This window comes from Balaenoptera ricei, chromosome 13, assembly GCF_028023285.1.
Source record: "Balaenoptera ricei isolate mBalRic1 chromosome 13, mBalRic1.hap2, whole genome shotgun sequence".
Lineage (NCBI taxonomy): Eukaryota > Metazoa > Chordata > Mammalia > Artiodactyla > Balaenopteridae > Balaenoptera > Balaenoptera ricei.
In genome coordinates, this window is record NC_082651.1 from 44,423,171 (window position 1) to 44,435,921 (window position 12,751).

Sequence of the window (12,751 nt, forward strand, 5' to 3'; positions counted from 1 at the left end):
TATATAGATGACTCTAAATTATTGTCAATAAATAAAAGTATTCCATTTCTAGAAACTCTGTTTTCAGTTAGAAACCTATAGCTCTCTGCACAGCAAATTACTTGAAGAGGACCTTGACTCTTTGAAGTCATAGGAACTACTGTTAAAGCACTAGGTAAGACTAATTCTGTTTTTTTCTTAGCAAGTATGGTATTTTATTCCCCATTTACTGACCAATGAAAAATATGACAATATTTTTGGCCTCACTCTCGTGCTGGAATAGCAATCCTGACAGGCACTCTAGCCTCTGGCCACGGTGGATTTCTGATTCTCCTTCAGGTATTCAGAGCTGGGACAGTCTCCTTGACACTGCACAGCCTGTACCCTCTGCTTGGAATGCCCTGCTCCATTTTCTTCCTAGCAGATGCCTTCAAGTGCCAACTTAAATGTCACCTCAGCTATGAAGTTTTTCCTGACTCCTCTAAAATGTGGAGTCAAGAATAATTTTGAACTCGTGTTTATTCAAATATTTTCTTTGATGAGCCCGTTTCTGAAAAGCGTCACCAGCTTCCATCTAACTTCTGCCTTTCTGAAGTTCTCTGGATGGCTTCCATGTTTTCTGACTGACTCAGTGAGAATGAGTTGACTCAATAAAAAAAAGCGATGAGATTCTAGAAAGAGCTAGCTGGCTGGCTGGCTGGCTAGAAAAAAAAAAAGCCAGCAAGGAGTTTGGAATATATTAGTCTTTACTGGGTTAGTTCTGCTCCCTTTAAAGGAGACTGAAAGAAGGCAGGTAGATGAGTAAGAAAAAGCATCTGAGTTTTCTCTCTGTTTCTTGAAGTGAATATGCCTTTTCATGTTAGTATTATTAATGATGACGGGGTTAAGGTGTGCAGTGCTTTGAAGGAGTCTATTTATGTCAGGGTCGTCATTTTGTGCTGCCCACAAAATGTTTCCAGCCCTCCCCTGCCTAGGCACATGACAGGACTGCACTCTCGTGACTGGGGTAGGACCATGTGAGAGGAGCTCAGGCCAATGAGTTGTGAGCAGAAACGACGTGTGTTGCTTCCAGGCTGAAATAGCCAACCGCCTGTGCAATACCCAGCAGAGCTCTCTTTCCCTTTGCCATGGCAACGGTCTGCTTTCAAGATGATCCATCATCCTGCATCCCGGAGTGAGAAGACACGGAGCAGAACCCTAGCCAACCTTTACTGGACCTGGAGCATAAGTGAGAAATAAACTTTTCTCCCTAAACTTTTATTGTGAAAAATGTTGAAATAGGCAGAAAAATTGAAAGAAGTGTACAACAGAAATCCACATACCCATCACCTGGATTTTATAGTTAACATTTTGCTATCATTGCTTTATCACTTATCTATCCATCCATCCATTCCTCTATGCTACATCAATCCCTCTTTTTGGAGGGGGGAAGAATGAGAAACTATTGTAAAACACTACTGAGATTTGGGGGTTGTTTATTATCACAACATAATCCAGCCTTTCCTTCTCTACAGCATCTGAGTTGCCCCGGCCAGCTACTCTCTTTTTCTGCTGAGGACCCTATAGTGGAACTACTCCAAAAAGAAAAATTGTTTTAAGTTGGTTTTAATTGTTTTAAGTTAGTTCTAAGAAATCATTTCCTGCCAGGGAAAGTTAAAAATCCTGGGATGAGTTAGGAGAAAGATTAAGCCATCTTTTTTCTCTTATGGGCTTAAAAATAAGATAAACTCTGACTGAGCTAGTTTGGATAGGGTTCTGTTTAGAGGCGGGTTGGGGGGGATGGATTAAATGGGGAAAAGAAACGCAAAAAATCACATTCACTGTGCGCCTGTTTTGTGGCAGATATTCTATGTATAGGATCTTGTGACATCCTTCAAACCACCCCATAATATACATAAGATTTTCATTGTTAACATGAGGATATTAAGCTCAGAGAGGTTAGGCGGCCTGCTCAAAATCACACAGCTAGTGTGAGTGGAAGAGGCAGAATGAAAACCCAAATGATTCCAATACATTTATCCTCCACTAGAAGTCAAGGAGGTATGGGGATATAGGTATATGTATAGCTGACTCACTTTGTTATAAAGCAGAAACTAACACACCATTGTAAAGCAATTACACTCCAATAAAGATGTTAAAAAAAAAAAAAAGAAGTCTATTAACCCTTGATCTCTGACAGCCCCAGAAACTGACATTTCCCTCCCACTGAAAAGGCTGTCCACAGAGAGACATGGCCCATGAGCTAAGTGGCTCTTGCTTGTCTGAGTAGGAAGGGAGAGCTGAGCCAACTTGCTTGGGAAGACAACCTAAGAACCCATTTAGAACTTGGGATTGTGAGAATCTGTCCTCATCCTGTAGAAGTAATTCAATCCTGAATGACCATTCCCTTCAAATATTGAACACAGGTTATGTTCTTTGTTATGGAGCTTAACCTTTCCCTAGTGATCTTTATGAGATTTAAGGCCTTAAAATAAAACTTGGATACTCAAAGGGACAGCATGAGGGAGTTTCCTAGGTGATGGAATTGTTCTATATCCTGGTAGTGGTGGTATTTGCATGAATCTATAAAGGTGTTAAAACTCATAGAAATGGACGCAACACACACATACACACACAGAGTTAATTTTACTGTATGTTTACTTTTTTTAAAACCTGAAGACACTGATGCAAAAGGGCCCCTGAGACTAGAAATCAAGCTGTCAGGGTCAAACCATCTCCACAAAGCATCAGGGAATAAAATTTCAGAGGGCAGACCACTGAACAGACTTCCAAGGGGTAGGTGTGCCAGTGCAGTCCTCGCCTCTTTCTTTCATTTATATAAATCCTTCCGGAAAACTGACAAGTCAAATGTTCCTCATAAACCATCGGAGAAGAGTTCACTGTTTTCCACAGATGGTCTGCTGATCCTCTGTGTGTCTTCATCGAGGCTGGAGTCATGAGGCTGAAGACCAGGCAGGCCAAGGAGGCCATGCCTGAGAAGGCAGCACCTAGCAAGTGTGGGTCAGAGAAGAACCTAAATCAGAAACTGGGTTAATTCAACTGGGTTAACCTCAGCGGATCTGAGGAAGTCAGAGTCTGTAGAGCTGAGAGGCGTTTACCAGAAGGAAAGTCACGGGAATGAGAAGTCAGGGCACGTCTAGGCAGATCCACATGGCCGAGGCTGGAACGCCTGGACTCCCGGAGAACTGGAGCTCCGCCCCCGGTGGACATCTGCTGCCTGAAAGTCCCACCTCTGCACAGGAGCCGAAGCTGTGTCCACCTCTGTCTCCGCAAGAGCCCTTTGGTTAGTGGTTTCGAGCCTTCACTTTGGCCAAATACATGTGGTCCTTGGCAGTCCCGCACTGTCTAGAGCCTGTGAATCTTTTCGGAGCTCATTTATCTCAGGAGGGAAATTGCCTGAGCAGACTTGAAGGCACGGCTGGGAGCCACCTGCTGAAGACACCAGGGAGCGTTTGGCAGGGTGGGTGGGGAAAGGAGCCGGAACAGAGGAGAGGGGGCTGGGAGCTATCTCACTCTTTCCCTCCCTCCTGCATCTGGTGCCCCAGGAGCTGCTCTGAGCAATGCCTCTCGAATGCGTTGGCGTGAACTTGTACTTGTTCCTCCCTCAGGGAATGAGAGAAGACAGGCTGAAAGCTGCTAAAATGCTTGGAGAACATCCAAGGAGAGGCTTGTCAGAAATGCAATATATTAATGAAAACAGCTTGGGCCTGGCTAAATAGTGACTCTCGGAACAAAACAAACAGATGGGAGTTGACGACAATTGATCTGAAAAAGAAAGAGTCCAGCCCTTGTATACATAGAGCCTGGTGCTTCATGAGAGTCTTCACGGAGTTCACTGCACCCTGGTCTTCTTCAGCTTAGGCCAGTATTCATTTATTCTCAGGAGCGCCAACAACCACTACATCAAGGCATCCCTTATGGGCATAAGCACATTCTCCAGTGTCTGCCATCTCCAGGAACAAAGGTTCTTTGCTTTTGCTTTTTCTTTTTTTTTTCAGATTATTTGCTTTGCATTAATAATCTGCAAAGGGCCTCTCACAGGCCATCGGAGTGATCTCAGATGCTTGTTAAAATGTAGATTCCTGAGCTCTGCATTTTCACACCTGACAAATTAGGTGGACTCTCTGAGAGTAATTCCAAAGCATCTGCACGGTGGTTACCAAGGGGGAGGGGGTCAGGGGAGGGATGGACTAGGAGATTGGGGTTAGCAGATGTAAGATATTATGTATGCAATGGGTAAACAGCAAGGTCCTAGCACAGAGAACTATATTCAGTATCCTATGATAAACCATAAAGGAAAAGAATATTTAAAAAAAGAATGTATATATATATATATATATATATATAAAACTGAATCACTTTGCTGTACAGCAGAAATTAACCCAACATTGTAAATCAACTATACTTCAATAAGAAAAAAAAGCATCTGCATTTTAACAAGCACCTTCATGATCCTTATCGCAGTAAAGTTTAGAAAGCACTGCCCTAAGGTCTATTGACTGTAGTCCTTCTCTTTCTTTAATGTTCATTTACTTGTTCAACAAACCTTCATGTGCCATCTACTCTGTGGGACAGGAAATGGTGAGGGTACTACGATAAATATTCCAGTTGCTCATCGCCAAATAGTTATAATTAAATGTGGTAGACGCTCTACTGGAAGGGGATACAAAATACATGAAAGGATAGAGGAGGAGCCTGCAGGAGTTGAAGGCGGCTTCGTAGATGGTATTTGAGCTGCATCTTGACAAACGATTCTCTTCAGGAGGATGAGAGAAAGCACATCTGGGGCATAGAGGGGGTGTGACAGGTGAAGGCATATGATCCGCTCCAGAAGAAGGGATTCTGGAGCACAGGGAATGGTGGAGGAGGAAAGAGGCACAGCCCTGACCATGAGGCGCTTTGCACAGATGCTGAGCAGCTTTGGCTTTGCCCAGGCCAAGGGATGGAGAGGTAGAGGGGCTGGAGCTGAGGACAGGGAACGAGGTTGGTACACATTCAGCAGGGCACGTGATAATGGCCATTCTGAGTCAAGAAGCTCATCCAAGGGAAGGTACTTTCAATGCTCACATAACTCCTCCAGCTCAGAATTTGAAAGCCAACCTGACACTGGAGCTTGTGAGCATATTGTCATGTCTGGGCCCTTTGGTGATAGTTTCTGCTGTGCTAGGGAATAGGTTTAAAGATATCTGGTAAGTCAGACAACAAGGTCCCACTGTATAGCACAGGGAACTATAGTCAATATCCTGAGATAAACCATAATGGAAAAGAATATGAAGAAGAATGTACATATATATATGTATAACTGAGTCACTTTGCTGTACAGCAGAAATTAACAAAACATTGTAAATCAACTCTACTTCAATTCAAAAAGATACCTGGGAAGTGGAAAAAATCACCCCACAATATTTAGTTTGATTCCATTTCTGTTTTTAAAAACTAAGTGCAGGGAGACAGACAGATTGGGAGAGAGACAGAGAGAAGGAGAAAGAGAGAGAGAGAGACAGAGAGAGAGGTCGGGATTTGAGGAAATACATAGCAAAGGCAGGTTACTATTAATAAGGAAGAGCAGTGGGGTTGGGAGAGGGAACAGAAGGACCCTTGACAATTTACTCTGAATTCTTGCGCATTTTTAAACTGTTCTTAACAATGAGTTCTACTGATGTATGCTTTTTGTAACTTTTTACAGCAATTTTTGAAAAGATACTTACACATGTTCTTGGCTGCCACTAGGTGGTACCGGCGGCAGGACAGACTGGACAGCCTTGAAGCTTCTTGGGCTCGTCAATGACACCTGAATGTGGGTCAAACTTCCTAACTTCACAGAGTGAAACAAATTAATGCACCAACTATTAGAGCTCAGGGCTCCAAGCCCCAGACTTCCCTCTTATTCCTCTTTAGATGTGAGAAGAGGATTTTCTATTTAATTGGTATAAAAATATTTTCGAGTAAAAAAAAGTTCTTTCCATATCAATCTAAGTTGTACACAGTTTGGTTCACATATATTCAGTTCATCTCAAGATCTCCACCTTACAATGATATTCCCAAGTCAAATCTTAATCAGATGCATAAAAATAATCGAACTCTTCTCTGTGATACAACCTCATTACCCAAGGTTCCCTAATTCCAGAACCAGGCCTTTCTTTCCATCCACTTACCCTTAATTCTCTTGGGCAGTCACATCTTCCATCACCTCAATTGATGTGGGCAGGAGACAGAAATGTTACACTTATCTTCTTTCTCCATCCCACGATAACACAGCATTTGTGATTTCAACAGGGCTCTTCAGCAGGGCTTATCTCCCCTCCTATCCTGGACTGGTCTGAACTAGCTTATGTTTTGTTCTTTGTTCTAAAGCAATATTTCATTCCAAAACCACGTGCCTAAGACTCCCAATCCCCAAGATAGCATAGCCTAGCAGGAAGCAGTGAAAATACTCACGTGCTCTCTTCAGGACACCAATGAGGCCAGCCTGGCACACAGAAGCTACTCAGTCCCAAAGGGTGGAATGCCAAGAGGTGTCTGCAGTGGCTCTCGCTTGGCTAAGGCATGCTCCTGGTAGTAATCCCCACTGCACCTGGCATGATTTTTCACCTTCTTACCCCCAACTCCCACCCCATCCTTCCCACAGGGGCATTGTGCTGAGTTGGTCTCTGGATAAAACCCAAGAAGAAGGGCACCAAGGTTACAGAGTTGTACTTGACACTCCCTGTGCGGCCAGTTGAGCCACAGATAAATACCAGAGGGCAGAGTCAGGAACATTCCATGCAAAGGACACTAGATATTAAATGAATATTAGCCACTATCCATCATTAATAATAGTAAAGACTACTATTGATTCGAGTTCTTGCTATTTGCCAAACCCTGTGCTAAGTATTTCATACATTTCATCTTTTTTTTTTTTTTTTTAATTTATTATTTTTGGCCATGTTGGGTCTTCGTTTCTGTGCGAGGGCTTTTCTCTAGTTGCGGCGAGTGGGGGCCACTCTTCATCGTGGTGCGCGGGCCTCTCACTGTCGCGGCCTCTCCCGTTGCGGAGCACAGGCTCCAGACGCACAGGCTCAGTGGTTGTGGCTCACGGGCCTAGTTGCTCCGCGGCATGTGGGATCTTCCCAGACCAGGGTTCGAACCCGTGTCCCCTGCACTGGCAGGCAGATTCTCAACCACTGTGCCACCAGGGAAGCCCCATTACATTTCATCTTATTTGATTTCCTCAACCACCCTGTGGTTGAGCATTATTGCTCCATTTTACAGATAAGGGAACAGAGACTTGGAAACTTTCAAGCGACAGGCTCAGGTTCATCTATTTTCAAAGCTTGTCTTCTTAATCCTTATCCTGTTCTGAAGCTAGTGAAGGGCTCTGATTGTTCAGAGATCTGTTTACACCCCATTTGAGAGACTACTGAGAACCCCAAGTCTTCCTCTTCCCGACCCTGCAGTTCATTATCCTCTCCAAGGGGAGAGAAAATGTCAAGGTGAGAAAGTGAATGTAAACAACCACATGCTTTGTACTAATATTTAGACTTCATCATACACTTTTTAAAGGTAAGAACTATGCTTTTCCGTTACTTCTTGTCTCTCCTAGGCACCTGCCAATATGCTCCACCCACAACAGTTTTTTAATACTGTGTTGCCTCAGGGACTGGCTTGCCTCTTGTTCACATCTGGGGTCAAGAAGGTTAGTGATGGGATATAACCCAAGGTTTGTGATTTTCTGTGGCTCAAGATTATTTTCCCCATCTGTTTTCCCTTACCATGAATCCTTGAAAATGAAATGTCATTTGGTTTCCAAATTGAAATATTTCATCTAATCAGATGAGTCTAATTTCATTATTTTAAGAAAAACTTATCAAGTGTGGTTGGTTGAAAGGAGTAAACAAGAATAAATCTACCACTACCTTCTCTTTCCTAGGAACTTGGAGCTGGAGCTTGTTTTCATGATATAATTAGGCAGGGACTTCTGTGACTTAATTTAAAAGCCTGAAGTATAATCACCTTTCTTTTTTTTTTGTTTTGTTTCAAAACAGTTTTCTTCTCTGCTACCCCCGGGTGAACCTGGCTCTGCTTTTCCAAATTCAGTGATGTCAGGTCAGCAGGGAGCAAATTTGAGACTGTACAATTCCCATCAGCTATTAGCTGAGGACATCTTTCTGTCCCTAAGGTCTAAGTTAGTTCTAAAGGACAGGTTCTCTTTTCAACAAATGTGGTTATCCCTATTAACGGTAATGGGTGTTTCACGTGAATGGGCAGAAGACTCCGTACCTCTAAGTTTTTCCCAAGCGTGAATTACGTGAGGACAAATTAAACACAGTTTGAATCTTTGGCTCCGTCCTCCTTTGTGTTCAGATAAATGTTGATACTCGAATAAGATTCTAAGTAATGAAATGCCAACACATGTGGCTTCTGCATCTGTCATCTAAAGGATGTGCCTTTAAAAATGGATTCTTTTCTTCTCTGTTTAATTCTTGGCCTGGTAAACCACTGTAACCCTGTGAGAGAGGCAAGGAGACATTTCTGAACAGTTTTTATCTGCTCCAACATCAAAAAAACTTGTGCCAGTGAGTGAGATATACCCAGTACCGCATTAACATCCTATTCTGAAATGCTTGTACCCTAGGCTACCTCCATTGATTTGATCAGTATCAGATACTCTGACGTCATGAAATGAAAAACAGGCATGAAAAAAAAAAGCGACTGAAATATGAATAACAAACTGTTCAAGAGGAGACAGCCAGTTCTAGAGGGCTGGCTCCACTCGCTTAGAGGTGTGTACCAACGCCAAATAAGACGAAATAAGAGGCAGCCTTGTTTGTGTAGTACTTAATAGGCCCCAGAGGGGAAAGGGACAGCTCAATGAAACAATCTTGCCTAATTTTTTCTTAGGTTCTTTACTCTATTGCATGTAACTCATGATTTAGAAAGGTCTCTAAAATATGACGGTTGTAAGAACATCAATCGGCCAAGGTTCTTAAAATGTATGTTAACAGCTTTGACCTCGTTGTCTACAAAGCTATCTATCGAAGCAATGGCATTTCACATGTATTTAAACTCAGTAACTTCTACAAAGGAAGGCCTTTACTGGCATTTATAAACTCTTCACCGGAAAAAAAGTCAGAAATAATACGATTAATAGTGAGCTGAAGACTTTCATTTCTTCTGAAATTATTTTTAAGGATATAAACAACTCACCCCCTTCTTTGCTGGTATTAACCTACAAAACACAAAAAGTCAACTTGTGGTTATTTTTTCATGACGGTTGACCTCAATTCCTGGCTCAGGAGACAATATAAAGCAGTTCAACTGGTTTTGTCTTGTTTGAGAAACTAAAATTAAAATCTCAGGAGTTATTTATTTTAACCCACAAACAGGAAAGAAAGCGGTCTGTGAGAAAAAGTCATAAAGACAATTTCCCAAATGTGTGGATCTTTATAACTTAGTACCAATCTAAAAAAAAAAAAGTGCTTTTTAAAAATATTTTTAATGTGGGTTTTTTATGGCTCTCTCTAGTTGCAACTGGACACTTTAGGTTTTATTCTCATCTTTCAGCTACTGGCATGTCATAATCTACTCTAGGGAATAACTGCTTAAATTACTATATCCATAAATATTCTAGTGGAAAACATTTGCAAGGCTTATTTTCAGAAGTTTGCTGCAGTACCTCGACGCTCATAAGACCAAATTCAATAAATGAGGAGGAAAAAAAAAAGACCAAATTCAATTCTATTTTTCTGTATTATAGTCAACAATTTCCAGGTGTTATTTTGAACATGGAAACTCCAAAAGTATAACAGAAAAGAGTTATATGGATGCTACATAAACCAATATTGCAGTTTATTATGGAAAAAAACCTACCCAGTGATGGTGATTTCCATCTTTCATAGTACCCAATACTGATGATCAAGTACCCTCTGTTTACTCTTGGCTAGGATAAGTGATTTTTTGGAAAACAAAATTTGGACAATGTATGTTTTTCTGACTCTTGACACATTCAATCTCTTTCTGTTTTTAAAAAGTCATAAATCAGACTCCTGTTGTCAAAGTTTTAGCTTTTGAAGAAGAAATCACACGAGGTATTTATTTATCAAAGTTAACTGAGCTGAAGTCATAATGGCTAATTCTGGCTCATTCTTCTAATCACAAATTACTTGGTTAAACCAGTAAATGTGTTTTATTAATTGAATATTTGAATAAGTAGCTGTGTATAAACTGTGTTATCAATTATAAAACTTTCTATACTAGTCACTGGTCGATCTATAACTGGGAGGGGTATCTGTGTTTCAACCAATAAGTCTTTATTGAGTGCCCTTTAAACACTCAGAAGAGGAGATTGTAAAATAATCTGTGGGTTACCTTACAGGTTACAATGTTGAGCCAAAAATGTAAAAGTAAAACCACAATAAACATGTAAATCACTTATCTGCTTAGGGAGAAGATCTTTTATTTTCTTTGTTGCTTTTGATTTTTATTGTTTTTATTCAATTCCATTTTTAATCCATTTATAGGAACAATTTGAAATTTACTAAGTAAATTTAGATCTCAAAGTTGGAAGTGTTAGTACTACCAGCACATGATTTGTGATTGCAGGTCCTGGAAACAAATAGCTAACGTTTTTGAGAGTCTCAGGAGGACACATAAACCACTCTCCCTCAACTATATCAATCTAAAGAGAAGCAGAAATGTTTTTATATATAAGGAACGAGTCTCTTCTTAAGTTGTAAATACACAGGGCTCTGATTCCAACCTTCTCTGATTCCCTTTTCTGGCTGGGCAACTTCTTCCACATATCCCCAGGGTAAGTCACTTGGCCTCATGGAATCTTTGTCTCCCTGCCTGTTAAAAGGGGAGGAGGGGTAATAAAGCTGTTACCACAGGGTGTTGGTAAAAATTAATTAATATTTATAACGTGCTCCATTAATGTCCTCAGGTAATTCATAACTCAGAATTATATGGCACTTGATCACTGCTTAAAGTTTTTAAAACCATCCTTGGTTTTTCGATTCAGGCAAAAAGTATAACAAATCTTTATACTTCCAACAGTAGGATTAAGCGTAGGAACATTTGTCTTTCCTAGGAACAATTATTTTCCTGAGGTGAAAATATTAGCATGTTACTAAAGCTTATTTCCTCAGCTTTAGACTATGAATAGAGTAGCTTTCATTTATAGTTGATAAAAGCCAAAGGAAGAAGGTGTTTTTTTTATAAAACCCATTTTAATAGCTTATTCTGCCATCTTTGGGGATGTTTTCAAATACTTACTATTGAAAGGGAATTGGTTCATCTATTTTACAATAATTTAAGTCTAGCATTTAAAGGACATCCAAGGGGTTGTTTGGTTGATGTCTCCTGCCTGCAGTAATGGTATTGAGCACCTACTCTGCAAAGTCACATTCTCATATTAGAGATGAGGAAACCGAGGCTCGGTGAGCTTAAATAACAGAGCAGAGATTGAAACCTGCACAATTGGACAGTCCATGCTCTTTTCACCACCTCAAACAGCCACTTCCTAGAAGTTATACCAAAAGCTCCCCTGCTCTGTACAGACATGGGTTTCTTCTCTGTCCCCATCGTCTCTCCGAACTTAAAAATTAAACTAAGATATTCTAACAGAACTTCAGTCCGATCCCCAGAGAGCCCAAGAGCACCTCCAAATCATGTGGTAAAACTTATTTTGAAGGATAGACAGTTTATCAGTTTAAAAAAGACACTTTTATAAATTTTTATTGAAGGAAAAAAAAGCTACTTATATCCTTTCTTGAGAATTGACTTAGTTCACTCAGTCTTAGTAATTTCTTATACTGAATCAAAATGCATGTTATATTATCAAAGTCTTTAAACTTTGTACTGAAGTATAATACACATATAGAAATGAAGTATACTTAATTTTTGAAATGTCTAAAACCCATCCCATCTTCACCTTGTGAAGACAAGATGCCATTTCACATCTCAGAAAAATGTATATAAGGAATAATGAGCTCTAATAATGTATAAATTACCTCATATACCTAAGAGTGCTTTGAAAGGTTAAGCTCATTATTTATATTAAGGATTATTGGTAAAGCATTATTATAATTGTGATTATCACTTAAATGATAATAATATATTTTCTTATGTCTTTGGACAGCAGGCAAGACAAGATAAAGATAATTAAACAGTTGTAGGCACACTATCACTATCTTTAAACAGTGATTAACAACCTATACAATGTATAAATATGCACAAAATTTACCTCCACATAAATGGAATAAATCATCTTCATTGCCTATTATTGGAATGATATGGCCTTAAAGTCCAGAAGTACCTAAGTATTTGAATAGCAATTGAGAGAAGTCAGTCTTAAGTAGATATTCATCTTTGTCCTTTCATTTTGACTCATATTCCTGTTTAACATTCACTCACAGTAAAATGGGTGGAGAGCCTTTATCAAACTCACATCACTGTTCTAAGCTGGTAAATATCAGACCCCCAATTATGGAGACTCAGTGATGCTCCTGGGCTGGGAACACATATTTATTGAAAGATTACCCATGAGCATAGGTCTTTTATTGTAGTTGGTTGCACTCCTCTTTTCTCTATACAATGAATCAACTCAGCCCTACCTTTAACTTAAGTAGAAGGACATAGGCCACCAAATATCCTGCCCCATGCCAAGACTCAAATTAAATGAAAACAAAGTAGCCATTCCCCATATATTACCTTGAAAGATTGGCTTGGACTTAATCCCTATTCTCAGTGTCTATTGTGGCAGGTACAACAGCTAAGCGGCCCTCTGGGTACC

The 12,751-nt window shown here is 40.3% G+C and overlaps 1 long non-coding RNA gene across 1 annotated transcript; it reads right to left on the reverse strand.

The window, feature by feature from the left end:
• Positions 1-2,618: 2,618 nt before the first annotated feature.
• Positions 2,619-6,348, reverse strand: LOC132376788 (uncharacterized). The gene is made up of 3 exons (XR_009506414.1): positions 6,135-6,348; positions 5,688-5,794; positions 2,619-3,411 (listed from the first exon to the last, which is right to left on the reverse strand). It is a non-coding gene; the product is annotated as an uncharacterized LOC132376788 (long non-coding RNA).
• Positions 6,349-12,751: the final 6,403 nt, after the last annotated feature.